This window comes from Mytilus edulis, chromosome 7 (assembly GCF_963676685.1).
Source record: "Mytilus edulis chromosome 7, xbMytEdul2.2, whole genome shotgun sequence".
Lineage (NCBI taxonomy): Eukaryota > Metazoa > Mollusca > Bivalvia > Mytilida > Mytilidae > Mytilus > Mytilus edulis.
In genome coordinates, this window is record NC_092350.1 from 45,279,121 (window position 1) to 45,291,752 (window position 12,632).

The 12,632-nt window shown below is 31.8% G+C and overlaps 1 protein-coding gene and 1 long non-coding RNA gene across 2 annotated transcripts in view; one reads left to right on the forward strand and one right to left on the reverse strand.

Annotated features, from left to right (window-relative positions):
- Positions 1-7,560, reverse strand: part of LOC139481588 (sperm-specific sodium:proton exchanger-like) — a 71,989-nt gene extending 64,429 nt beyond the window's left edge. Inside the window, exon 1 of the mRNA XM_071265013.1 lies at positions 7,039-7,560. The gene's annotated coding sequence lies outside the window, so the exon portion shown is untranslated. The remainder of the gene's footprint in view (positions 1-7,038) is intronic.
- LOC139481595 (uncharacterized) lies at positions 29-8,238 on the forward strand. The gene is made up of 2 exons (XR_011654641.1): positions 29-77; positions 7,965-8,238. It is a non-coding gene; the product is annotated as an uncharacterized lncRNA (long non-coding RNA).
- Positions 8,239-12,632: the final 4,394 nt, after the last annotated feature.

Below are 12,632 nucleotides of genomic sequence, written 5' to 3' on the forward strand. Positions count from 1 at the left end.
CGCAGGAAGTTCGGCCATTAGAAATTACGTGTGACGTCATGATCAACCCTGAGATTTGACGTTTTCAGCTATGTCATGTAAGAAAAAAGTGTTGGCTATGTTCTTCTTTATTGAAAAATAATCGTACAATGGCCAATATTTTTGCAAGCAATAAATTCGGATAAAAAAATGTTTTCGATTTGGGAGTATCGCGGCTCGCATCACAACTGCTTGAGTCATGGTCGAGGGTCTACAGAATGGCTAAAAATCATGAATGATAAAGAGAGAAAAATAAGGAAAATATAAAAAAAAATGGACCGGACCAATCCAGACCCTGCAAAAGAAATACATTAAAGGTCTGCCATTCAAAGGTCAATACATGAAAATGCATAGGATAAAAAAAAAATAATGAAAAAGATAATTAAAACAAAACCTCATGCGAAACAGCTTTCAAACATGAGCAATACTTTATGATAAGTTTTAAAACGAGGCCACCACTTAACAAAATATATCATTAATAATTCGAAAGAGAAAATAATGCATGCAATTATTAATGCAGGTCCTGGCAGTGGCGGATCCACGGGGTGGGGGTTCCGGGGTTGAGACCCCCCTTTCGGCAATCAATGCTTTTAATTGGGGACATCTGGTAGGAAACTCCTCCCTTTTATGGGATGACTGGACATTGGCGGATCCAGAAATTTTCATAAGTGAGGGCCCACTGACTGCCTAAGAAGGGGCCTGCTCCGGTACGTCATGCTTCAGTGATTTCCTATATAATCAACAAAAGTTCCCCCCTGCCCCCATTAAATCCGCCTCTGCTGGACCCCCCCCCCCCCTTTTCGTTCTGGACGGTTTTCAAAATAGAGAATAATGGGCAAAAATAATAAAAAAATAAATAATAATGGGCTGGTAAATTAATCATAAACTAGAAGAGAGAATAGGGCGGAAAATGAATAACAAACATCTAAATCTAATAAGTTGGTCTAATGAGATGAAGAGGAACACACACCCAGGCCCATAATAAGTATGTAGACGAAAACAGAAACTTACCATTGATCTAGATATGTAGTCTATCTCAAAATTCAAGAAAAACAAAAGTATTTGTTTGTATCTCTTCAGTACTAACAAAATCATATTGTTACATTGAATCGATTGTTTGTCAGATGTTTCAGTGTTGTAAGATTTTGTAACACGGCTGTTGTGTATTTGAATACGTAATTTTACCACCTGACAGTTAAGCACAATATGCATAACATATAAATCATTCTCAATATATTATAAATATATATATATAATATATATATACAAAAATATCACATGTCCAATATTAGCAGAAAAAGAGAAGTATATACAAAGGATATATGAAAAATGAACGGTGGTATGCAGAGGCGAATTGGGCGGGGTCTGTTTTGATTGTCAAAGATACCAATCTTTACCAAAAACTATAACTGACTTAAACGTTAGCATTTTTGACCTTCAACAATGAGCAAAACCCACACCGAAAAGCAAGTTATAAAAGGTCTTTACACGACAAATGTGAAATAATTCAATCGAGAAAACTAACAGCCTGTTTGTTTGAAAATCATTTAAACGAAACAAAAAGTGGTGAACACAAAAAAACGACAACCCGTGACTGACCAACAGGCTCCTATATAACTAGGACCATGCACATATAGAATGTTGGCTTGCGGGGTAAAACATGTTTACGGGAACTTCAAACTCTCTCCTAACATTGGCTGTTGTCTGCTCTATGGTCGGGTTGTTGTCGCTTTGACACATTCCCCATTTCCTTTCTCAATTTTATTGGACAATGATGTGACAGCACAATATAAGAACAAATTATACACAGCAGTTGTTAAAGGCTCGGAAAATCAAATTGACAAAGGCACGCATAAATACACACACAAATAAAAAAAAAAAAGGCTTATGACACCAACGTATATATAAGAAATATAAGCAAAACGAAACTTGCCCGACGACCTGGTGTTAGAAACGAACGCTGACTGACGGCAACGAATATTGTAAATACATGTAAAAATTTATTTACATTTACGCATATATTTTTTAAATGATTTAAAAAGGAGTTGCGCCTTTGTGTCGTAAAACTTTCCATAAACTTACAATACCGAATTCAACGAGGTAAAAATTTATTGCGGCTTCCCAAAGTGTCCCGCCCCATTTTTTGACTTTATTGATCTTTATCATATAATTGCGTTGATACGTAATAGGTACATCCTGCAAGACATTAAAAGGGACATACCTTCAACGCAGCAGTATGGAAAATCTTCTCAATCAAAATTAACATTATTTATCAGATAATATACAATCCAATGATTATACAGGAGTGTTATAAATACTGATTTCAAAAGCAATATCGAATTTAACCTATAGTTTTATTTTCGAAATATGCAATTAAATTTCAATAAACAAAAGTCAGTGTCGGTTTCAGAATTTTCAAAAAGAGGGGATCCAGAGAGGCCACAAAAGGTTTAAAAAAAGGGGGGGACAGAAAAAAAACAAATAACACAGAACGAGGGTCCGATAGTTTGCATGTTAATCATAGAAATTAATAAATGAATTGCAACGGTTTTTTTTTTTAATACCAATAAAGCTTGGTTTGACTGTCTTGTTGCTGAGTCACACATCTCCTTTTGTTTTAAGTGTTGCTTGTGCAAATCAAAGTCATTATGTGATGATAAATCAGAAATGATTTGTGATGGACTAAAAATCTATTGTAGCTTGCAGGTACTTTGTTTCATACACATGTATGTATGATTTACCTTATATATATATATTTATCACCACACACATGCACTTTACAAATAATAAAGAAAATCGGGTTAAAATTAAAAAACCAAAGAGATCATTCAGCCAACAGTTAGGATATCTATTCCCCAGCAACTACTACTCCACGTTTAAAAATACCACTGCTACATGTAGATGTATATCCAGAAATTGACATTTTGAGATTATATTATACATGGACGGAGCATTAAGATATGTTCGTGTCTGGGTATTTTTTTTAGTAATATGTACGTTAATAGAGTCAAGTTAGAATTTGAAAACCTACCAGCCAGAATAAAAACATACACAAAATTAAACAATTAAAGAAAAGGACAAGCGGACGCAAAATTAACAAATCACAGCCACAACTGGTTCAATTTAAGTATAGCTATTGCTGGTACGACCTTTTCATGAGAACCTGTCGTCAGTCAATAAACGATATTTTTAAACGTATTGTAGAAAATTACCTACAGCTGATATAGCATAACTATACTATGTGTTTCACATGTAAAGTAGATTAAATCGACATATTTGTCGTTAATGTCCATAAAAACAAATAATGATTATGGTTAGAAGCTTAGATATACACGACAAGGAAAAAAAAACTTTGTGAAACTCAAACTATCCTAATCATGCATTACAGCAATAATTGTATTAAGGTGAGCAATTTGACCGTCTTTGTCACGCCTGCGACAAAAGTCATACATGTATAATGAATATAAATAAGAACAGGACAATACGTGTTGGGAGGTAAATTCAAGGTTTGATATTTTGGAATTGTGCAAATCAACCAACAACAAAAAACACAGGCATAAGTACATTCATGCCGAAACCAAGATATCAGTGAATGAGTTTTGTTCATTGTTGAAGGCGGTGACCTGTAGTTGCTTTCTTTATTTCCTACGTCATTTGGTCTATGCATTATAGGAAGTTGTCCCATTTCAATAATACAACATCGTATTTTTAAAATGCTGCATGTGCGTGTTAACTTGTATAGTAATGTAAAGTTGAGAAATTGAGATCTCATCAATGATTTGGCAGAATATATTGAACACAGTACATTAAGATTGTTTGCAGATGACAGCATTATTTATAGGGAAATTAAAAAACCAGATGACACACTTAAATTACAGTCTGACTTAGAAGCGGCCGGCAGGTGGGAGCAGGACTGGCTCATGCATTTCCACCCTGACAAGTGCAACATTCTCAGTGTAACTCAGAAACGCAAACCTTTAGACTTTACCTATAAATTACACAATCACTCTTTAGAAAAAGTTGACTCTACAAAATATTTAGGCCTAACTCTTCAATCAAACTTAAAATGGGACAAACATATAGATAACATGACATCAAAAGCAAACCAGTCCCTTGGATTTTTTCGTAGAAACCTAAAAATAGCATCACCGAAAGTTAAAGCTCATGCATATAAAGCTCTTGTCCGACCAAAATTAGAGTACTGCTCAACAATTTGGGACCCACATCAAAAACAACAAAATTTACAAATTGAAAAAGTTCAGAGAAGAGCAGCACGCTTCTCATGCAACCGCTTCCATAACACCAGCTCAGTTACTGAAATGATGACAGACCTAAATTGGTACCCACTCGAAATTAGGCGTTTACGATACAGACTTGTTTTCTTTTACAAAATTATTCATGAAATTGTTGCAGTTCCTACACATAATCTTTTGATACCACTTGACAATAGAACCAGACATAGCAATCCACACTCATTCAGGCAAATACAAACATCTAAAGACAGTTATAAATATTCATTTTATCCACGAACAGTTATAAATTGGAATCATCTGCCACAACAAATAGTATCATGCAGTACGGTAGAGGGATTCAAGAGTATGATCTCAGAATCTGCTCTAATCCCCATATTCTATCCCTAACTATTCTGTTATCAAATGTATATAGTTTTATCACAACTTATTTTTTCAAATGTACATACGTTATGTTGATTTTTTGATTTTGTTATTTTTGATTTTTTTGTTGCTAAATTAGTGTAAATTATAAATTTTATAGTCGACGCCCGGCGAATAATCTTCAATAATTGAAGGATCGCTAGAAACCAAAAGAAGAAGAAGAAGAAGATATTACTGCACCTCTAAACCTCCCATATTTGATAACAGATACGTGACGTGTTTAGTAATTTAAACCAGTTGTTGTTAGTATTTAGCATTATACAAACGAAATATTACATAATTTATATTGTTTTGTGTTGAGATAGCTATCTTTTACAATATTTGTGGCATAACAAATTATTTTGATTCGATTTCAATTCTCATTATTTTCTATTAGTTTTTTTGTATGAAAATGTAGTTTAAACATATTTGAATGTTCAAAACTGACAAACGGAATAAACATTTTTTGTTTGAAATTGTAAGAAACCTACACGAGTACTTTTAATATATTTGAAGATAATCTAATGTGTTTTCATAGTATGCATACATCTTCTCTAAAGATGAGTGGGTGGGAATAAAACTAACTAAGCATCATATCAGAAGTCTTTAAACTATAATTTGAGAACTATCCTGGGTTCTAATTCTTAGAATTATTTATTATTAATATACTGAATATGGTAAGAACATTTTTGGACTTATCTTAAAATCCCCCCTTTTTTGCAATATTTTGTATCAAATTAATGCAGTATGTTACCATGGTTACAAAAACAAGAGATTAGATTTTATCATTTTGACTATTCAAAATCAAATGTGCAGAATATGCATGTTGTTTCTATAGATATGCGCATACATGACACTGACAGTTAGCCTTATTTGTGAGAAAGCAAGGAAAAGAGAGTATTTAAAAATTAAAAGTGTTTTTTCTTTTTTCTTTTTCAAAACTGTGTTTGCTACCTTAACACGACAGTGAATGTTACATTTAGATCAGGCTCGGCTTACAATTCCGAAGCACAATGAGTAGTGTGCTGAGCACTTTTCCATTTTTTTGCCATAGATTTGTTTGTTTCTCTTGACTTATGAATTTTGATAGTTCGTTTGCTAACATCCCCTCAATTTTAAATGAATGGAAAAGCTTAACGGAATGTCCCATAAAAGTACGGAGTCTTCCAAAAATAACTGATTCACGTTGTAAAGGGACGATCAGTGCCAACAAATGTGCACGCTCTGAAAAAATCACGAAAGCAACCCTATAAATTACTCCTATATTGCCAAATACAGCATATATTTATATTTCTTTATCATATGACAATATTCTTTATTTATTTTCCACTTAATACATATATATATATATAAATAAAGAGGCAAATGATATGTGGTTAACAAATAGACAAGAATCTATATACGGAAAAATAATAATTGTAAAAATCACTAATAATTGATTCTGATAATATTGTCAACGAAATAATAATTTGTAAAAATGTCTTACCTATAATACAGATTATTGTTTTTAGGAAAACAATAAATTGTCTAAAATAATCGTTACACGTCTGTATGTACGTATAATTGTAATTAATGTACAAGTGATTTTCCAATGCATGTCCCCTGAGCAACTCACTAATTATTTTTACAAACACGTACATGATAAGTCCCTTAAAGCACTGACTGTATAGTTTTACACAACCAACGTTTTCTATGTAAAAATCCTTTTATGTTATATTATATAAGTAATTTCCAGCTAAATAGAAGAAATATTGTATTGAAGTGCATGCAATAGCTATCAATAGGTTGTACGTGAGCCATCTACACAGATTTATGTTAACGAGAGCTTTATACATTATAAAGTTTACCGAAAAACTCTTATTAGCGCATTTGTTTTAGTTTTTTTGGGTCTGCATTTATGGCCTTTGTACAATGTTGAAGGCCGTACGATGACATATACACTATATAGTTGTTATATTCTGTGTCATTTGGTCTATTGGGGAGAGTTGTCTCATTGACGTCACAATCAATTGGTTAATATTCAGTACTCAATTCAAAAGAATTTAACACATTAGCAGCCGAGAAGATATCATATATACTATAGAATGGTAAAGTTACATTTTACTCATTTCCAAGACTCTTTTTTAAAACTTTACACATTTCAAGCAATGGTTGATGGCACAATTTATTTACTAATACATATTATGTTGCTCATTGTTGAAGGCCGTACGGTGACATATAATTGTTAATGTATCTGTCATTTTGGTCTCTTGTGGACAGTTGTCTTCGTGATTGGCAATCATACCACATCTTCTTTTTTATATATCACATCTTCTTTTTGTATGCAAGTGTATGCTTTCAAAAAGAGCGAAAGGATTATTAAACTTACCTGCTTGAATAAAAAAATCCTTTCCAATTAAAATGAGTATCGTTTGTCTGTCACTATATACAAAATGTATGTAACATAAATTCCACTGTATATGTTTTATTTCCTCTCAAAGGTTGTTTTTTGTATCTTTCAAGTATTTTTTTTACTACTGTCCGAGATCAGCCTTGAACGATATACAGAAAAGTTGTGGTTATCTAAAAATGTAATTAAAAAAATTCGTATTCTTATGAAAGCAAAATATTTTAATTTGTGGTAATACAATTTAAATATGCACAATACGTATTATTCCATCTATATTGGGTCTTACCCACACCTTGGATTGACAATGAATAAAACGAAACTTCAATAAAGTGATTTTTCATGAAATGCCATCCCACAATGCTTCACTCGCATCGTCGAATCAAATAAAAGAGATTTATGCAAGTCTGAGTGTACCCTACGAATTAATTTACAATTTATATATTCAAATCTGTTCGAATCAGATATGTCTCACTTGTGAATTTTTCGGTTTTAAAAAGAAAACATGTGACGTCGTTGTTTAAATCTGATATATAACTGTTTGATCCAAATCTCTTCATCACTCATTTTCTTATATTGATTCGCTACTTATTTATTTGTATACAAATAGTTCAAATGTTGCTCGTAAAAAAGAAATAATACCACATTTTACACAATGTACTAACGCTTTTCTTTTTATAATTTCTTGACATTTGAACATGTATTTACAACAAACCGTTTAACTATAAACTAGATCATAACGACCATTCTTTTTGTGTTTTATAGCTTGTACGACATGTAGTTTTATGCTAACTTAACGGTAGCAGTATGAAAAAGCTGTTCAAACGAGTGTATAAAGGATTTGTTTGTAACAAAATTTATCACTCGATAACACTTGGCTGATGTTTATTATTTACTTTTCTTTGCAGAACAAAAAAGATGGGACTGACCTGTAAAAGGTAGAATAACAAGGTTTTGTCAAAAAAGAATTGAGAATGGAAGCGGAGAATGTGTTAAAGAGACAACAACCTGACCAAACACCAACGGGTCTTCAACGTAGCGAGAAAATCACACACCCAGAGACTGGCTTCAGCTGGTCTTTTAAAAACAATAATGATTACTAATTCAGCAAAATAGAAGCCACATTTACCTAGAATTATACTACCGATCTGGATATATATATTAAATGTTTTTAAAAATCAATTTCTCAGAATTTTTATAGTATAGGCTTCAGACCAGATACGTATATGATGAAATCACTTTCTAAAATAATGTGAGGTTGGTGACACAGGATTGCTCCTTTCTCAAAATGCCACTTTTCCCTCCTCTCCTCTAGATCATACCTTTTTATCCCGTATATCCAATATTTTCCCTTTTTTATTATCCCCCCCCCTTTCCAAGGATATCATGTCCACGCTACTTTTTTACCCCATATATCTCGCATCCCATCACATGTGTATCATTTTAATTATTGCGCATTTCTTTTTCTGTTGGAATGCAAATCAACCAAAAATGGCGATTTTGAATTTTCTGTAGATAAACCAAAATTTGCATGCAGTTTCTTCAGTCTTTATTTTTGTTTCATCAATAGTATTTCGATTTTTGGTCTAATAATGGAAGAATAAATAAAAAAACTTTTTGAGAAAACTATAATTCATTGGTGCAGTAAAGATAAAACTGAAGGTGAGGGAAAACTGAAGAAATGTCATAGAAATCGGCCTGCATGATGCAAGTGTTCGTCCATACATGTATATGACGTTGATTGATTGGGGAATATTGAAATGCCAAATAAAAGATGAATGTTGGTCTGTTTTGTAGGTTCTTATATCAACTCAATTTTCAAACCGTTACAGGCTTCGAATAGATGATCATATATATAATAAAAAATAAGTAGATGTGGTATAATTGCATTTAATATCGTGATTTCATTTTTGCTGGAGTACGATTTCTTAACATACTACTCTAAAGACTATGAAGAAATGATAATTAAATGATCAAATTTTCATACTTTCGCACATTATTCTATATCTTTTTTAGATAATGGGAATGCAATAAATATCATCATTCGCCTAAGTGTTTTATCTATAATTTTGATTTAGAACTGTATTAAATATTTAATTTTTGTCATCTTTTAAAAGTAACATATACAAAACTTTACTTCAACCCAACAAAGATTGTTTCTCACAACTACACTACGAAATTTAAAGTTCAAATTACGAATTGCATCCCTATAAGTTACACATTAAGCTGGTACAGAGACATTTATATCAATCCATTTTCCATTTAAAATAACCTTCTTCACCGATGAAAATTTGTCACTTTGGATTATTAAATTTATTATTTAATCAATAAACTACAACCATAAATTACTGCACCAACCTACCTACATACATTTCCTAAATGGGGAGGGTTTAAGTTCTTTTGGATTACGAAATATGTACTTTAAACATATGTTGGGCAAACTCTAATAATAGGTGAAGACATCAAAAGAAAACATTAGACATCTTTCATTTTAAACTTGTATTTGCATGCTAAAGCAGTCAGCTTCTTTTTTTTCAAAAAGAAGTTGAAAATTTAGTTTTAACCAACAATGTAAGAAATTCCAAATTTGAAAATCTTTTCATGTTTCTGTTTCATATATAGGGTTGGCAAAAACAGTGTCTGATGTATTACAGGCCAAGCTATTAACTAAGAGTTAACAATACGAACGGTACCGGTGAAATACATCGATGTTCAGTTCTTCTTTTCTTTGGTTCAAATTGATTTGTATCAGTTCAATGGAATCGGGAGACCATCCCTGCACGATACACTGAAACTACAAACATTAACGAACGCAGAGAACTTGCTGCACGAACGTAGAACGACTCATGTACAGATGATATATAAACACAATATACGTAGATTGTCGGAAAATGCAACATGTATTTAAAACAAGACGAAAAGAAACCATTACGGTTTAAAAAAGAGAAGAATCAGAATTATTGCTATAGAAGTATTCGAAATTGCCCAGATACAGAGTCCACTTTATTTACATGATCCAATTCTAATTAAACAAAACAAATCCTTTTTTATATATCAAAGTACAGCATAATATTCACAAGTTACAGCAGAAAATAAATGAGCGGTTAAACTCATTTCAATTGACTTAATTGTTCACTTTTTATGTCAGTATTGTCGTATTATATAACGTCAAAGTCGCAATATTGCCTTCCATGGAAGCCTGTAAACACTTCTGTGAATAAAAGAGATATACGGGTATACAATATGGTTTCTTCAGAAAAAAGAATATGTGAGGTATACGTATTGATTGTGATCAGATGTGGGATAATCATATTCACTAAACGGATTTGTCACCTACAATTTGTTGTTATATATTTCATGTAAATCTGCTGTTTTCCATTAAAAAAAAGGAATTATTTCATGTTGGATTTTAATCAAAATTTGTACAAAAAGCGATATATATAAATTTATGAAGTAAGAATCATTTTGTGGTCACTTTGGCATTTGCAGGTCTTTAGGCTTTGTAATGTAAACCAATTAAATTCTTATTTAAACTTAATATTTAATTTTATGTCATATTAATGGCTGCTTATCAAGTGCAAAGAGTTAAAACAATATCTAGAATATAAGGTCAAACTAACATTTAGGAACAAACATGTCTTTTTACCCCTTGCTTGCATTTGACATATGTTTTCACAGGAAAAGTTTAAATTAACTTTTAAATCATGATAAGATGACATGTGATCAGCGCCCACGTCAGACTGAAGTCTTGACGTAAAATACACATGTATATGAAACATGTATATTTATATAATACAAATACACAATCCTGTTTAGGCAAACATTTGTTCCCCTGCATGTTTAAATTGTGTAAATATTATCAACGGGAAAAAACAAAGGAGAAATACTGCAAATGTTGTATTCTTATGCATGTAATTAAAAATTTGACCATAATAATAATATTGTGTAAGTTTTATCCGATTCTGTTAATTCCAATCTTAATACAGAATTGAATGCTTGATTTTGTATGTTTTATGTGTAAAAGTGTAAAACCGAGGCTTTAGCGTTTCTGATTCTCTCTATATATTATAATACACTGTTCTAACGTTGTCAAGGCGAGCAAGACTTGAAGTGCAATTTATGATTGTTGAATTCTATGTAGAATTTCAGTCAACTAGACTTTTCTCGTAACACAATAAAACCCGAGCTGTTGGCTGTATAAATATACAACCACTTCAGATTGGGATAGGGGGTAGTTTTGAAACATATGTTAAAGCATGAGATAGCTGTCGCTGGACGTTAATAAAAAAGTAATCAATCGCTGTTTTAGTGACGTTAGACAAAAATTAACCAATTAATCACAAATTTTAGAAATTAATTGGTTTAAGAAAAATATTGATAAAAAGTATTTTAAAAAAAAGCAATACAAAAGAAAACTTAAAGGACTCGATACAAACACACCATGGTATGAACAACTGTTTATCATGGGGATCATTGACATCCTCCCCAGCATTTTAAGTCTGAGAGTAAGCATTTTGATTTTCTGATCATGACATTGCAGTTTATTTTAGATTACACTGATTGAACTTTTAAATTACATTTTTACAGATTAAATGAGATCTATATTATTATACCATAGAAATCTTTAACTAATTTTTCTTATATTCAGAATAATACACAATTTATGAATAGTTTATCCTTAGCAACGAAGATAAGATAAATTCATTCGGCAAAGATCAAATGATACATAAATTAGTAAACAACGACCAACAAATAAAGGAACACGCGCTGATGACCCTCAGTCCTACCTCTTTCATGTTCAATTTAAATTAAAGGACCCTATCAAATGGGTATGATGTAAATTTGACGAGAGACATTCAACCACTGTCCCTTTCACTTTTATTCAAACGTGAACTCAATTGTGACTGGCATACAAGTTTTTAACATGGAGGTATGCTTCATATTCAACTTATTGAGGAAAATTTTAATAATTTAATAAAGGATGGCATTTGAATTTTATACTTATTCATTTCGAATTAAACGTAGTATTCCTTTTATATTTCAACCGATTTACAAAAATTCTCTCTATATGAAACATTCCTCAGCATAATAAGTGCGTTTTTTTGTAGAAAAATACGCAATTATTTTAAAATCAGCTAACTATACCGTATGGGCTTTTCTCATTGTTAAAGGCCGTACGATGACCTATACAACTTTTAACTTGTTTCTCAATCTTGAGCAGAGTTGTTTCATTGGCATCTTACCACATCTTTTTGTATAGCATGTACAAACAAATTTTAACATTTAGTTTTACCACTAACCCATACCATTTTCAATTTATATACTGAATGCAAGCTTTGGAAGTTTCTCAGAATGTAAATGCAGCGAAAGATGTTTTTGGGGAGCATCTATAACTGTTGCTTTTGTAACTATACTTGTACAAATGAATTCCAGTTCTTTTTTTATAGATTGCTAAAGTAAAACCAAGTTTTAAATAACTAAATCTGTACCCTTATGAAAGTCAGTTTGGTGGTAAAAGAATACACTATTTAATTTGCCTTATATCATCCCTGACTCAGTATACTATTATAGCAATA